At 38.2% G+C, this 17,882-nt stretch overlaps 1 pseudogene; it reads right to left on the reverse strand.

Moving 5' to 3' along the window:
- Positions 1-5,266: 5,266 nt before the first annotated feature.
- Positions 5,267-6,076, reverse strand: LOC137752203 (zinc finger CCHC domain-containing protein 10-like; annotated as a pseudogene).
- Positions 6,077-17,882: the final 11,806 nt, after the last annotated feature.

Genomic DNA, 17,882 nt, shown 5'->3' on the forward strand with positions numbered 1-17,882 from the left:
AATAAAAAACTCCAGGCAGACTTCTTTTAAAGCTTAGATAAGATGGATAATTTTATTAAAAAATACTTGCGACTCAAATTGACCCCAGTAGAGAGAATGCCTAAAGAGACCAGTTGCCACAGAATAAAAGGGAAAGTAGTTAAAAAGCAAGTGACCTTGATGGCTTAATGCAAGACTCGCTTCATCCTCAAAAGTACACTTTAAAAATCATATAATCTCAATGTTCCTTAATTATTTGATTGCAGGGAAAAAGAGGTAAAACTTTTAAGTTTATCTAAAAGTTAGTAAAAGATTTTTTTCCCAAAGCTTGACAGATTTCACCAAAAAGAGAAAACTGCAGACCAAGCCCATCTATTACTATCTGAGTAAAAATCTTAGATCAATTACTAGCAAATAAAATTCAACAATGCATTAAAAACTTAAACATTCTTACCAAGTAAGATTTATTCTAAGAATTGAAGAGTGGTTAAATATTAGAAAATCCATTAATAAAACCTAACACATTAACAGAGTTATGATTTTAAAAAAATCTTACGGGCATTTCTGTTCTTCATAGATGCAAGAAAGGCATTGGACAAAATTCAACACCTATCATGTTTAAAAACAAAAGCACTCAATAAAGTTAGAATTGATGAATAAATCCTTAATATGGCCATGTATATTATAAGCCTCTGTTGAGCTGGACTGAGTTATATATGCTTCTCAGTACTACATAAACGTTTTAAAAATTGAGGGAAAGTATTACATGGATTTAAAAAATGGAAAATAGTATTAAAGAAAAAAATTTTTTTCAATATTAAAAAATAGAGCAACAAATCCATAAGATCTTTTAAAGCTGGGGACTAGGCAGAACCTGGAGAGGGAGACAAACCCCAGGAGAATCTGAAGTGACATCAGTAGGGCCTGGAGGCCTTCACCAAAGCTCTTCCTAAAAAGTGAGTCCATAATGAGTGAAAGGGAGCAAGGGGTGCCCTCTGCCACTTGAACTTCCAACAACAGTGTTCCTTTTGTTTTTTTATTCGCCTCCAGTTTTTGGTAGTTTGGATGTCTCTAGAGTGATATTGATAATTTTTGATATACTGTTTTTCACAAGAATCAGTTTAAGAAGTGTGTGTAAAGAGAAGTCCATACATTATTAATCTTAATACCCTGTCAGTAAGATCCAGGTTTGCCTCCTTCCACCTCACTTAAATATTTTTTTCCCTATTCCTTTGCTGTGATCTACACATTACTCCGAAACTTTTGTCTTCCTGGAATTCTTTTAAAAATTACCACATCTTGTCAATAATTTTTAAATATGACAATTCAATTTACTTTGTAATGAGAAACTGTAAAAGTATTTTGAGAATTTGAAAGTGATATATAAGGAAAATGTTTTGTACGCATATTTCAATTTCACATATAACAGAAGCTTAAGGATAGCAAAACTGTTGGTAATTTTGCATCAGAATGTATGCTATTTGTCATGATTGTGTAAACACCTCTAATCCATTACTTCATTTTTCTAGCCTCTTTTGGACAGACATACAGAGAAAGGAGGATTAACATTCCTCTGAATACAAAAACTTGTGATATTCTTTCCCTTTAGTTGAGGGAAAGAAATGCAAACTGCATAGGAAAAGAATCTGTCTGTAACACAGGCATCTCGGTTGACAGTTTGAGTCAACCACAGGGGCAACGCCACTGGATGGTGCACTTCCTGAGGGTGGGTACCATGTCTGTTTTAGGCACTGCCATGTCCCTAAGGCTGAGCAGTGTGCCTGGCAGATGTTGGATTAGTGATGTTGGATGACTGAATGAATGATTGTTAATGATTTGGCTAAGTTGACAACCTTTTCCTCCTAAATATTCTCCCCATGCCACACCGAAAGTCACATAATATAACCTTCTTTGCAGAGGAATGGCTTTCCTCAGTCAATGCTAAATAAGTAATAACGACTGACTACAAAAAAACTCCTATTCAAGTTAGAATGAATGTCACCAAGGCCATTTGACTTAGCCATGTCAAAGTTAGGAGTCAGACAAGAGGTTTCCATTTTGAGGAAGCAAATCAATGAGGAGTTAAAGAAAGTGTCTAGTTAACAAACTCAAAATTCGTAATCAAAAACTGAGCATCACCTGAAAATTGTAAGCTTTTTAAACAAACAGAAGGACATGGAGGTAAATGTTTCTAATTAGATTCACTTATCTAAAATCTTTTGCTTTCCTTAGTAGCCTGACGCTCACAGCATAAGGTCAATGTGAGATTAGTGATAAAATACACAGGATCATAGAGTTCGTAACACAGCCTGCTTGGGAAGATGTTATGTGCATGGCCCACAGGCAGGAGTGTTTATTTCAGCCAGTGACAAACATGACAAATGACATGCCACTCTGACATCATTGCTACTGGTCACTAGAAATGCTGGCTGAACATCAGCCCAGAACCCAATTCCCACAGGTCCACTGCCAAACAATTTGAATAAATCCAGGCAAGTTTACAATTTTTGCTTTGGCTGAAAAATATTTCTTTCCCTTGGCTGTCTAAATAACTTCAGAGTATTTGAGGGGGGACTGTCACCTCCCATGCCTAAAAAGTACTGTTAGTCTTTTTACAAACATCTGTATTGAAATATAATTCACATATCATACAATCCACCCATGGCTTTTAATGTTTTCAGAGGTGTGCCACCATGACCACAATCAACTTGAGAACATTTGCATCACCCTAAGAAAAAATCCCACACTCCTGAACCATCACCTCCGGATCTTCCTACCCCAGCGCTAGGCAAGCACTAATGATTCCCCTCCCCAGCTCTGAGGCTTGTTTTTGTTGTTATTTGCTTGTTTATTTAGTGACACGCTAAACTGTTTTAGTGAAGTTCGTCTCTCCTGAAGTGTGAAACCCTGGGTGTTTGAGAGGGCACAGCCACACATTTATCTGAGATGACAGCATTTGGAGCAGGGTTCTGTTTGAGTGTCTCCTTTCCTGATCATTCGGCCTCATTTGGTATCACACCCATCTGTTAGGCACCACTAATTACCAGCTGATTACTCGATAGTTTTGGACAATGCCCTGAGGCATAAATAGCTCTGTAGTCTGATCCGATTAAATTCAGACAAGAGTGTATTTTTGAGAAGAGTCTTTATCTTTTGTACTCAGGAGGGTACTTCTTAGTTATCTCTTTCTCTGTTTCTCTCTGGTGAACTAGCTAGCCTGTAGTTAAGCTTTTTACTCCTAATTAAGAGGAGCTATTGTTTTCAAGAACACCATTAGGCTTGAACCTCACCAAACTCTATTTCTAATAACGACTTTATCATTTCCTTTGGAAAAAGCTTCAGAGGTATCTTATAAACTGCTTCTCAACCTGGGCAAAATCTCTCACTCCTATTCCAGGACAAGCTGCAGCAGTTAGCCTCTGGTCCTCTGGTCCTTTGACCTGACTCTCCTGGTGTGGAACTTCTGCTCTATGATTGAGTTGATGTCAGGGTGATTAGGACCCCAGTATTCTTGCCAGCCATGGCTGGAGAAGACCTTCCAGGTTCTAAGTGAGGGCTGGGTGAACCTCTCAATAACACTCAGCCAACCTCCAGTAATACCTGGAGTTTATCCTCTTCAACTTGGAGTTGGAGGGAATGAGAAATTCTGGTGATGAAACCAAGGGGGGTCCTGTGGGGCGCCCAGGCACAGAGACCTTTTTTTTTCTAAGCTCATCAGCACAAACAGAGCTTTATTTAATTACAAGTGATGTAACCTATGTACACATTTGTTTCCCTTCCAAGTTTAACCGCTAAAATTACCCTTACAGAGATTACATTGTCAATTGTATTTCATTAGTAATTTATTAAATTTGCCTGTCAATTGACACATTCTGTATGGAGCCTTAAAATGATGCTTTGAGAGTTTATTTACAATCATTGAAAGCGACAGTTCTGTCAAACAGGTAACTACAGCTCTTTAAACTCACAACATACATATATTTAAACATTTAAATAGAAGTCCATTTTCTTCAAAAGTAATTTTCTACTGCTTTTTCATAAATATAAAAAGACAACATCTGTACTTTAAAAACCTATATTTAACCCAAATCAAGATTTTTCTACAAATGATACCTCTTTCCAAAAAGTTTAAAAGATATCACAAAATAATGTGATGTTAAACCAAATAATTTCACCATGGCCTAGTACTTTACTTTTAAGAAATACTGTGCAGTATTTCTTTTTAAACTTTCATGCTAGATTTCAACTGTGTATATGCTATGTAAACATACCAGATTAATCCAAGTCATTCATATTTATGCAGTAGACTGTCATATATGACCAGTTACCATATAAACTGTCATACCACAATTGCAAAATGGTAAAAGGCAATCTTTATGAAAACTTAAGAATACTTTAGTAAAAGGCAACCAACGTCACTCTAATTTTCTACAAAAATTACCTCTCTTCCTCCTACCTTTTTTTCCCCTTTGAATGGTACCTTTTATAGCATATCAACACACAAAAGTATTTATATCACTTTTACTTAAGTTAGCTTTTTAAATGACGGTTTTCTTTTCTGAGACACTGAATTTATCAAAAGGCACCAAGATTAGTCCTATGTAGTTTCAGAATTTTGTTCCTTTTTAAGTTCCTCTAGAATAATTTTTGTCATAAAAGGGTAACTCTAAGAACCAGAAGAAAATGAATGATACAACACAGTAACTTGAAACTTGTACCATCCAAAAGGTATAAATTTATTAATAGATTCCTTGAACTTTTCATTTAGGACAAGAAGTCAGAACAACCTTCTGAACATAAACATAAAAATAGAGCACATTTATTAACAGTAGGAAAACTCTAAGTTTATAGAGGTATTAAATCTTACATAATAACATACAGCCAAAAGCATTAGAAATTCACTGCCAGATAGATATTCTGAGGCATTATCCTGAAAACATGTCTGGTACATAGCACAAACATGTAACAAAGTATGGCATTTATTTCACAGGGAGGAAAGATAGGTTTCATCACAAAAAAGATTTACTAGATTTCAGCTTTGATTAATTTTAGAGATATATTCTAAAGATAAAAAAGAAAAACAAGATTCACCCCTAAAATAAAAGTCTTTATATATATATAATCCATTATTAATAGTCTATATGCTCTTACAATGTAAAACATTTAGAAACTTTTGAACTCTAAAAATTTTGATCTGTTAACCTATTGGTCTTAACACATTCCAAATTCCCTTCTAAGAACCACATTGATGTTTTTAGTCCATCAGTCCAATACAGATGGAACAATTCTATTTCTTTTTCTTCTTCTTTGGTGGTTCACCCTCAGAGCTACTATCTGTGCTGCTGCTGCTATTACTAGAAGAGCTGGCATCTCTTCTGCATCAGAGGACGAGGAAGAGCTTGTGGAAGAGGCTGAAGATGACCTGGAGGAGACTTCATCAGCGTCACTGTCCTCTGAGGAGGATGAGGTAGACGTCTCTTCACGCTCTGATGAAGAATCACTGGCTGAACTGTCACTGCTATTGTCACTGGAGCTGGTTACACTCTTAGACCTTTTTTTCTTGGTCTTTCTTTCTACAGTAGTTTCTCCAATGCTTTCTTGTAATAATAATCTGTTTTCTTTTTTCTTTTAAAGCTTTAGTTCTGCTGTTCTTTTTTTTTTTTTTTTTTTTTTTATTTATGGCTGTGTTGGGTCTTCGTTTCTGTGCGAGGGCTTTCTCTAGTTGAGGCGAGCGGGGGCCACTCTTCATCGCGGTGCGCGGGCCTCTCACTATCGCGGCCTCTCTTGTTGCGGAGCACAGGCTCCAGACGCGCAGGCTCAGTAGTTGTGGCTCACGGGCCTAGTTGCTCCGCGGCCTGTGGGATCTTCCCAGACCAGGGCTCGAACCCGTGTCCCCTGCATTGGCAGGTGGAGTCTCAACCACTGCGCCACCAGGGAAGCCCAGTTCTGCTGTTCTTGAAGGCCTATGTAGGTACTTTCTTTTTCCTGTGCATTCATAAGTCCCATGCCCAGATTCCAAGCATTTCTGACATCTTACGTGTTGCTTACTTGCTTCCACTTGTCTCCGGGCTGTGAGCCGATGCATGGGAGTCGCCATCTTCCAGAGGCCTGTTTTGTACCCCGTTTCTTGCAGGCAAGACTCCAGCCTCTATGACATTCCCCGAGTTCCAAAGGGCAGATTTGAACAGTTGCTGATCAAGGGAGGAGAAGCCAAGGAACCACCTGAGGCAAGATTAAAGGGACCAGAGAAGCTCATCAAGATTAGGAGACCCACCACCTGAGACAAGATGAAGGGAGCACACGCCCTGCACACACCCTAATCGTGTCATGTCAGAGATCCCACCCTTGAACCATTGTTTATAAAACCCCTCACCAAATCCTCTGGGGTTGGGACACATAGTTTTCTGAGGCAGGACCCCACTGTGTCCCCCTGTGCCTGGAAAAACAACAAAGCTATTCTTTTCTACTTCACCCAGAACTCTGCCTCCGAGATTTGATTCGGCACTGGTGTACAGAGAGGCCGAGCTTTTGGCATCAGTGACTTGCCTCTCTCAATGAAATATGGTAACCCTTCATTGGAAGCTGAAGGGAGGGAGAGCCCATTTCTTGGCTACATTCACCCGGATTGGAGTTTCTGTCAGGATGAACTGGGGGTAGAGATGGAGAGAGCAGGTTGGCTCAGATGTACAGACTCTCAGTGTTCTTACTGAGTTTTAGTAGGTTTTCTCGAATAAGTGTGTATGCCATTAGGACAGTTTCCAGACACTCAGCTGTTGTTGTTGTTTTTCTTCTTAAAAATACTGTTCACTGGTTTTGCTTATTTTGCCGGAGAGAGGGTCCAAAGATCTCCTCCTGCTGTTACCTTGGAGGTGGATCTCTGATCCCTTTTGAGTCTTTTTCATGAGATTCTTTTCTTTATCGTTTGGACTCTGTGTATAACCCATGCTGAAAACAATGGCAAGAAAATTTAGTGTTTCTTTGAAATCCTTTAAGTGTTGCAATTTATTCTATCATTATTTTACAGATGGAGAAAAACCATTATTAAAAGATTTTTTTGTGGATAGATAATGAAATTAAGGAGAAAATTAGTATAAGTAACAATTCTTAGTGTATTAACTCTAAAACCTTTTGGTACCTTTAAAGCTATTTTAAAGATTCCAAGCTGTATCACTCCCTGTGTAAAAAGATAACCTTTTATTTTTGTAGCTTTAGTATCAAAGTTGGAAGAAAAATATGGCTATCTATTGTTCTCATCTCCTTCACAGTCCAAAGTATAAAATTGTGGAAGGGGTTAGAATATTATTAGCATCTTGAAGAGACATTAAAATATAACTTTCACTAGCTTTTCATGTAAGATAATGATATTAACTAATTTCACCTCTCAGTGTTGTAAAGATTAAGTTAAATACAAGTTCATATATGAAAGGTCAAAAAATCTGGTACCTTGTCTACAGTAGACATTCAATAAATGTTAACTTTCCATTGCTTTCTTTAGAGCCTCAGACATGTGAACTGAGATTCATTATTTCTCTCATTCTGAGATTATTCTAAAGCCAGGTAATTGAGGTCATGACTGAAGGCAACCTCTCTGCCATTTTACAGTGAATTAAGCTGAAGTTTGTGTTGCTCCGATGATGACAGGAGAAGATTTATGTCTGTTCTTTCCCCTCAATTCCCAGCACTTCACTTTCTCTTCAATCCAAATGAAAAGTTTCACAATACTTCTGTTTTAAATTCCAAGTTGCCTGATGGTCCCTCCCATCACATATAGATGTAAATTTACAGTGGCAGATCAGTTATATAAATATTCTTAAAAGCCCTTATTGTTAGGAGACTCACATATTCATTCATCCATTCAGTTGTTTATTCAACAACTCAAATTATGTGTTAGGTGATGAATCTAATATCTCTAAGACACAGAGCCTACCCTATAAAACTCATAGTCTGTTAGGGGAGCTAGGCATTATGGCATGTGCTATGTAAGGGATTTTTACTAGGCAATTTGGGAGGAAGAGGAGGCGTGAGTTACATAAGAAGTAAAGAAATGATCCTCCCTTCCTTATTTTAAGGATTAGTCCTTAAATATTCAATATATATTTAAGAAAAACATAAAATATTTATATTAGTGGGGATGGAATTGGAAGATATGTGTATATGTGAGACTTTTTGAAGCATCCGGACAGATCATGTATTTAAACCTATAGAAGCCAGGTTACTGTTCATTTAAGTCAATAATCCTGAATTTGGAGACTCAGTCTTTCATATGTAAAAGTGAAGCTATACCTGAAATTTAAGGAGAAAAAGTCAGTGACAGGTTGAGGGCCGTGAAAAACTGAATTGAGAGAGCCTTTTTCTTAGAGTGGAAAAGGAACATCATCTACTTCACAGTTATTTCTACATAGTTACACTCATTCCCTTTCCTCATTTATTTCTGGATGAGAGGTGGAGGAATAAAGCATATCCTGAGAACTATCCAGGGTGGGAAAAAACAGTATGGCCAACATCTTGACCATGTGGATCTCAGGAAAAACTCTTGTCACCCATCAGCACCCTGCTTGGGAACACGCATAAGTTAGGACTGCCTTGAGGAAGACTATTAAACACTAGGATGACTATCAGGCCCACAGAACTGAGATAGTCTAGATGCTCTGGTCAGATTTTTGCCTAGAACAATACTATTGACTTTTTGAAATTAATCTTTATAATCCTTGCCTGTTACATATGAGGAAATTAAGACTGAGAAAGCTGAAGTGTCTTGTCCAAGATCATACCATTGCATGAGAGAGAGGTAAGAACTACAACCCTGTTTTTAAAGTTAGACGTCATATCCCCAATACCAGGCTGTCTCATAACTGGGAAAGGCAGTCTTCACTTCTACAGAATTTTCTAGTGTTATCATATTTCGGATCCCTCCCCGCCTTAATTTTACCCAATTGATTTGACACTACAAGTCCCTATACTCACAATTTTGCATACCAGGAAAATTAAAACTATTGTCTGCACTTGAACTGGTGGGAGCCAAAGAAGGAGAGGAAAAGTAGCCTCTCTTCTAAGTCTTGGATGGTCATAACATTGGAGTCACTTTAGTGGACAAATAGTGATAGAAATCCAATTCAGCATACACTGACTGAATGTTCATCAGGTTCATGTCTACACACTGTAGATACTGAAGGAGAGAAAAAACACAATATGGGAATTTCAACATGTTGTCACCCACCTGGTCTTGGTTCACTATCAAATTCATGGAAAAGGAACTCTGTAGACAGAGATGGAAGGTAGACCCTTTCAAGAAGAGATTTTTCTAAATATAATTCACCTGTATTTTGTTTACTGATATTTTCCCAGTTCCTAGCACAGTGGCTAGCATGAAACAGCTCTTAATAATAATATCTGATGGATAAATGAGTAAATAATGCAAAATCTTTGTTTCACATTTTGCACCATATTGTATTGGTATCCTGTAATGTGTTCCCAAAAGCTTCATCCCAGTCAACCTCAAGATTGACTACCAGGATTCAAACTTTACAAAGATTTGCTTGACTTGCTGGTTTCATTTAATCATTCATTGAACATACTCCAGATGCTAGGAGCACGAAGATGACTTGGACATAGGCAAAAATATGGAGGCAATTAAGACATAATAGTTAAATACCTGTAAAGATGATATATTATTAGAAATATATATCAAAATTGGTAACATAGAGATTGAACCTAATGAATTTGCCTAATTGGGATTGAAGGGGGTGCTCTTTGGTCACATCTTTACTGAGGTGATAATGGAATAATAAACTGGAGTTTGCAGGGCAGGGGGCAATGGGCAAGATAGACTAATACTACACTCAGGGAGAAAATTGTGCTATTCACTTATTAACATTTATAGAGAAAGAAAATTATCCAATCACTAGTGACCACAGAGCAAATTCATGGTAAAAGAGGAATATATTAATCATGATTACTGTTGATGACTTTTAACTTTACAAACGTTGGCAACTTCTGGTTTTTAATGACTACATGGTAGTGGTTTTTTAATTTCCTTTGAAGGCAAACATTTTAAATGAGAAGAACCTCCTGAGGGCTGAGAATATGCCTGGTTCTAGAGTTAATATCCAGAGACAAGTTTATAGTTTGTTTCTACTCTTAAGCTTTCGATGATTTCCTAGATATTTATTTTATTTTTAAATGATTTAAAAATGAACCACAACAAAAGTCCTGTGAGAGACTGAATATACAAACAGAAAATGGCCAGGCCACATGGAGAATAGAGCTCTGATCTACAACCTCTACAGCAACCAGCTCAGGAAACCAAACCACAACTTCTGTAGCATTTGGTCCCAAACAGCCAGGACTTGCTCAATTAAGGCCAGCTTCCTTAATTTTTGTCACTGCTTCCATCTCAAGGTCAACCAGAAAAAGCCAAATATGCTCCCCAAACTAATCGCATAGGATGCCCCACTTCTAGTTAGCCCACCTCCAGCTTCCCCATTTCAAAAACTTGCAGAGTGTACCTGAAGCCTTCCTTGTTTTATCAGAAAACTTTCCCTCTCCCCTGCCCGCCTCCCTCTGAATCTCTGCCATGTGCTAGGGACGGTGGCTGACTGTCCCTACAGCAACCTCCAAATGAACAGCTTCAGCATATTCTGTTTGGGTGGTCGTTATTTATTTCCACATCTGAATGATGCAACAGTCTTATTGCATCTACCTGTTCCACCTACATTCGTCTTGTTTAAGTTATAACAAAATGTGTAGTTTCAGTAAAAAGAGGGAGGGTCTTATTTGAAACAATATGTTGTGTTTAGAATCTGGCAGGACTGGCAGAGGTCAGAGGGGCCGGTGCCCTGAATGTCTGGCCACTTCCTAGGAGATTTGGGAGGCCCAGAGTCCCTTGTGTAAATTTCCTCTGCCCCAGGCTTCTCTCTAATGAACTAAAGGGAACACCCATCCTCAGATAAGGCAAGTAAATAGTCCATTGTTTGCTGTAAATTTAAGAGTATCTTTAGAGGTTTTATAGGTTACTCTTATCTCCTTAATATTTCTGAGATGGATCCTAGGCTTCAAGGCTGGGAAAAATAAACACTAGGCATTGTGCTTCTAAAAGGGTAGAGGAGGAAAAGTTAGGAGCAGGGCAAGCTTTATTGGTAGGTAAGATGTCTCCAGGCTTAAGTATAGGCCAGAATGCTTTTAATGACAGTGGGAATTTCCCCATACTTCCAGCCTTACTTAGTACTACTTAATACAGCTGTCGCTTGGTATGGGGTGGGGGACATTAGTTCCAGTGTCCCACACACACACCCTCCCCCAGTACCAAAATCCGTGGATGCTCAAATCCCTTATATGAAATGGTGTTGTATTTGCATATAACCTATATACATCTTCCCACAAACTTTAATTTTTACTTAAATTTAATTTTTTTTATAAAGGCAGAAAACAGAAAAGGAATGCTCCTTTTCATTAAAACAACAACAACAAAACTAAAAATCAACCCCAAAAGCAAATGTTCTAAGAGCTTTCTAGATGGCAGGCATTATGAAATTTCTCCCATACGCTTTAAATCACCTCCAGATTACTTATAATAACTAATACAATGTAAATGCCATGTAAATAGTTATAAATGCAATGGAAATGCTATGTAAATAGTTGTCGGTGTGTGGAAGATTCAAATTTTGCTTTTGGAACTTTCTGGAATTTTTATTTTGAATTTTTTATATCTTCAGTTGGTTCAATCCATGTATGCAGAACCAGCGTACTGCTTTTGGTGTAAGTAAACTGAAAGGGAGGAATCAATTTCTAAGTGCAAGCTACTGTATAATTACTAAAGGAATCCAAGGTATAAATGTTCTAACAGATAGCAAGCAAGCCTCAATGTAAATGCAACCCGGATATTGATTATATTAGAAACATTTGAAACTTTTACAATGCCTTCCAACTTCTTATAGGGCCAGATAGCATTAGGGCAGTTCATATTGGAAGTGTTTCCTCAGGAAACCAGGGCAGATAGAGTGGGAAGAGCCAGCCTAAGAGGCTGGTGGCACCTGAGGGGTCCTTGTACACGTATGATTTTCCCTTTACTTACTAACTGAGTGTAAACTTTGTAATGCTTTTTTTAATTTTCAGGGAGTGTTTCTTATTAAACTCTGTAATTACTCTATTTTTTGTTGTTGCTGTTGTTTTATTGGGCGTTTTTGTCTTCAAATTTAGCCCTAATAAAGACTTTCTTCGTCACTACCAAGTATGACAAAATTTGAATATATTTATTAAAAAAAAATATTTTAACATTGGACCAAAGTCTTTTAGAATGTTAATACAGCCTCAGAGCTTTAGTTCTTAATTATACTGTCAACTAAATTCAAGACAAGCTCAGCTAGGGCCTACTGTGGATGCCATGCTCTATGAGATGAGGGGCTATGTGAAGGCCAACCAATATGTACACAAATAATTACAAAGTTGTGCAGAGTGACAAATGACATCAGAGATGCAGGAACCAACTGTTGTGGCAATCCAAAGGATGACAATATTACTGTAATAGGGAAGAACAAGTCTGACTCCATACTGGATCTGCCTCTTTTACTTTAAGCTTTGTATTGTATTGCCTTTGCTACAAGTTAATCACTAAATGCATGTTGCCTATAGCTTAAAGTACACATAATGGCCCATCTCTGGAACCCTGCTGCCCATGCCTGAGTGTTAAGCTAAAATACTTTTGTTTAGCTCACAGGAAAAATCCTGACCGGGCCCACCTGTAAATGGCTATAGGAAAGAAGAAATTAACGCATCCCCTCCGGAGTCTGGGCAGAACCAGGAAATACTTGCAACAACTAACTGCCTTCTTTACTTTACCTCTTCACCTCCCCCTCTTTGTTCTATAAAATAAACTAGCATCCAAACCCGCGCAAGATGGTTCTTTGGGACACTAGTCCACCATCTTCTCAGTCTGCTGGCTTTCTGAATAAAGTCGCTATTCCTTGCCCCAACAATTCATCCTTCGATTTATTGGCCTGTCGTGCAGTGAGCGGTACAAGCTTGGACTCAGTAACGACACTTCTGGTTGGGACACAGTGGGAGCAAGCGTTTCGAAAGAGGTGATACTTAAATTGAACCTGAAGGCATTGGTAGGTTTTGAAAGACACTGATGGTAAGGATATTGATAGTTGGAAGTACAGCAATGGGAAAGGAAATTAGAAATCAGAAGGAAGAGTTTGAGCCAAAGCAGAGAGCTTGAACGGGCCAGAGCAAGTTTGGAAAACAAACAGTTGTCAGCTGTCTAGGACACGTGGACTGTAGGAAAAGGAGTATAAAGCCAGGGAGGTAGATTGGGTTCTGATTATAGCTGGAAAAACCATGTGAAGATTTAGTATAATACTATAGGCATGGAGGAAAGTCACTAAGGATTTTTATGCAGAGAATTAACACGGTCAAATTTGCATCTTAGAAATACCGTTTTGTGTTTTAGGAAGATGTGCTACATTCAGATTAGACTTATGATAGATATGCATGATAGATTTTGATAAATATGCAGTGATTTATGAGTAGTGATGTGCAGTCATGAGAAAATGTGGTAAATCAGCATAAATGCAAAGAACATTTAGGCCTTGGAGGTACACTGATTCATGTATTAGGACATATCACAAGATTATTTATAGTGCTTCATAACTTGTGCTTTTAAAACAACAGAGGGATTTGAAATTAATCTTCTCTGGATTACTGCCCAAGTGGTTTTAGGAAAGAACAACTTGAGGAGAAGCTTCTTGCTTTTATAAGTTGTTAATTTTTCTGAAGCATTTATGAATCTAGACCATGTGAAGGTGGGCTTTTGGCACTCAGATTTGCCATTTCTCAGGCCTTTCCACATGCCCTGGAAAACTGAGTGAGAAATGGGGAGAATTTTTCTTTTATGCAGGTAAAATAAAGAGAAAAATTAGACTACTAATCAACTCTAGTTGAGTAATTTTTAAATCAAGGATAAGAAAATGCTAGGCGTTGGAACTGTGGTCATATGAAAGAAAAAAGTAATAAAATGTAAACATTTTACTCATATAAACACCTACTGTGCCAGTCACCAAAACACTGAGTTTCTCTGATTTCCCATGGCAGGTTGTGATGACCCAACTTCCACTGAGTTTCCTCTTTGGTCAAATCTGATACCGTTGAAGAGAGAAGGGAGCTCTGGATCACATGAGTCTTACTGAGTCTTACTGAATAATACTGAGTGGATCTACTCTGAAGTTCAAGGTCCTAAAGAGATTAGAAGTAAAGGCTTGAGGTACTTTATTCAGGATTCTAGGAAGCCCTCTATTTGCAAGGTGGTTGGAGTGTCAGAATAGACCAAAACTTCAGAATGACTCATAAAACCTTTATATAAAATATCCCTGGCTGGAATGATCTGGAGATCTTATGATTCTGGTGTTGGGTTCTCACAGCCCCTGAAGACCTTTCCTTTGCTCCTCTTCATTTAGCCTGGCTACCCTTTCTTCTCACCCTTCCTCCCAGTAAATCAGCCACTTGCCCAAGGCCTAGGCTGACCGCTGGATGTGTTCCAGCTGCTAAATGGGGTTAACTTGCTCAGCCGTGCAAGTGGATGAGGAGGCCTCCAGCTGGAGCATTTGGGTTAATTATATCTACTTTTACTCCCTTCCTTGCCATTGAATAAATTTACTAATTGTATTCACTTAGAAAGGCAGCCTTGCTTTTACATTTTTGATAGTCCAGTCTCAGATGGTGTAAAAAATTATTAATGGGAAATCTCTATGCCTGCCACTCAATTTTGCTGTGAACCTAAAACTGCTTTAAAAAATAAAGTCTTTTAAAAATTATTAACACCCCATGATAGCATTTTTTTTTAAAGGTTTGTATTTTTTTTTTTAAATTTATTTATTTATGGTTGTGCTGGGTCTTCGTTTCTGTGCGAGGGCTTTCTCTAGTTGCGGCGAGCGGGTGCCACTCTTCATCGCGGTGCGCAGGCCTTCTCACTATCGCAGCCTCTCTTGCTGCGGAGCACAGGCTCCAGACGCGCAGGCTCAGTAATTGTGGCTCATGGGCCCAGTCGCTCCGCGGCATGTGGGATCTTCCCAGACCAGGGCTTGAACCCGTGTCCCCTGCATTGGCAGGCAGACTCTCAACCACTGCGCCACCAGGGAAGCCCCCCATGATAGCATTTTTACTCATCTGTGATAGTTTTCTTTTTATGACTTTGATGAAAATCATCCAGTAAATAACTACTGCTCATGGAGGTATATATAACCATATTGCCATCTGTCAGGGGCTGTCCTGGGAACCAGATTTTAGGACGAGCATTTGTCTTATAAAAGACAAATGGGTGCTCTTCACTGATCAACTATACCATTTGGCAATGAATGGAATTTAGTTTTTTCTTGCTGTTAATGTATAGAACAGCAAAGCAAGAAAGTCAATGTATTTTTTCCTTCAAAATCTGAATGATGAATTTCTTAAACTTCTTGGAAAATACTAACAAAATTAAACTGTTGGCAGGAAAATTCCTCCAGATCAGTCAAATTCTGTTGTTTCTAATTATATCATTGTAATTGACAATGATAAATATCTCTGAAGATCTGAAGTGCTTGGTATAATTAAATCCTGATAATGATAAAACAGCATATTATTCATACACTGTCTCTAGTGGAACAAGTGGTACTGATGTACTGAAACAAAAGATATCAGATGATTCACTGATTTTAGATTTGATTTTAAACTGGCTGAAAGGATTTGATGAAAGATAAATATGACTTAGAAGAGGAGGAGCCTATGTGCTATTCTCTTTTTACTGCCTCCACAAGAAAAACTCAGATAATTATAAAATGAATAGACCTCATCAATTTCTATTGTACCTTTTAATCAAAGGACTATAGCAGATATTGAAGGATATTCATCTGTTTTCTAACTTAAATGCATGGTTTAATCAGAAGCTACATTGTGGTTCAAAATGGAAATAAAGAATTAGATGATATATTCATCTCTTCATATAAAGGACTATTATGTTATGAATAGATTCCATACTGTAAGATAGCATAGAAGTTAAAAACTGGCAGGACACATTAGGTCATTTGGTTGATCTCCATACTGAGGACAGCATTGTTTGGTACAATATACTTTTCAGTGATTTGTAATGTCAAAATATTCTAAAAGACCAAGTCCAAGCGAAAATATCTTGTAACCCTGGAGTTGTGAAGTAACTCAAAGTGATGGGAGATTAGATTACTTCTCAAAGCACCATCTGTGCCCAAAAGTCTACTAATGAATGAAGAAGTCATTGAGAAAAGCAATCGTTAGAAGAATAAGAAATATAAAACACTGCCACAGCAGAATATGGAGCTGGAGAAGGCAATGTTTAAACAACCTGGAGTCAAGAGAAACTCAGACATGCACTCAAGATGTAGAAGATATCCCCTAGGGATAGACACTGTAGTTTCTTTAGACCTGATTGAAATGATTAGAAATCACACTGAAATGTGAAATGACTTCTATAGCTATTGTGGGTGGGAGAAACAGGAGAAGCAAAGACTTCAAAAGGTTGAGAGGGAACAGCCGGGCCAGGCCATGTCCTTCCTGCCATGTAAACAGCTTCTGACAAGCCATATCCTCAATGAAGCCCTACTATGGGGATTAGAGAACTATTAACCTCTCCGTCAAACGACATCTAGACATGGATATGCAGACCTACTCTCCCCAGTGCATCTCCTACCCCTTTATTTCCTATTCCTAGTGAGGAGCAGAAAATAAAACACCTATCAGGGATTCATGTATGTCTTATAATCCACCTTCACAGTAACCTTATGAAGTAGATGGGTTCCATTTAGCACATGGTAAAATGAGAGCTTCAAGGTATTGAGGAACTTGACCAAGGATAGGCAGTCACTGGTCTCTCTGATTCCAAAACTATGCTCCCTCACCAAGTGCATCTATGTGCCCTCTAACATACTTTTATCATGAGTTTTAAAGGAATGTATGTCAGTGTCCACATAGGAATTAGTTAATTATTATTTGCCCCTCTTGTCTGGAGGCTCATGAATGTGTGCCCATATTTTAGATTACCTGCTTTATGTATTGAGATACTCCTAGACTCTGGCCTCACACTCGTAGTTTAACTTCTGATTCACTGAAGACACATTCTCAGGCTCTTTTATAGCATGCCTTCCTTTCTCTAACTTCTAAACTCTAGAGTTCCTCAAAGGTAAGTCCTAGGCCTTCTTCTGATTTCTCTCTAAATTCTCTTCCTAGATTTTATCTATTTCCATAGCATTATATTTCATCTGTAAAATATAAATCCAGGATGAACCCCATATTTATATTTCTAGCCCAAAACTTTCCCCTAAGTTTGACTCATATATCCAGCTGCCTGCTTAATAAGTCCATTTAGATACCTCACAAGCATTTCACATGAACCCATCTAAGATAAACTCCTGATCTTTCACTGTCCCCAACTCCCACACTTTCTTCCTGGAATCTTCCCCATATCAATAAAAGGCACCATCATTCCACCCAGCTGCTCAAGCAAAAAATCTGAGTTGAGATGAATACCCAGCCTTGTCCCATTTGCAGCCTTCATTTTGACTTTCCCTACCCTCCTGAGGATGGAGTTTAATTCAAGGATTCCGTAATAGTAAACTTCAGAGACTTTTTCTGGAAGTTCTGGACACAGATTTTTCTTTCTCACCCTTCAGTACCATGGCAAGGGGGCTGCCAAGAATGGAGTCAGCGCTAATGAAGCAAAGCTGTGAAATGGAGAGAGAGAAGCTATTTTGCAGCTAAGAAACTATTTCCTAATCACATCACACAAGGCACCAGACCAGGTCTGGAATGAATCTAACCCTACTTCTGGACTTTTTCAGTGACTTTTCAATTTAACAGACTTTTCAATACTTAACCTCTAATTGTTTATCTATTTCAATTGA

This window comes from Eschrichtius robustus, chromosome 18 (genome assembly GCF_028021215.1).
Source record: "Eschrichtius robustus isolate mEscRob2 chromosome 18, mEscRob2.pri, whole genome shotgun sequence".
Taxonomy (NCBI): domain Eukaryota; kingdom Metazoa; phylum Chordata; class Mammalia; order Artiodactyla; family Eschrichtiidae; genus Eschrichtius; species Eschrichtius robustus.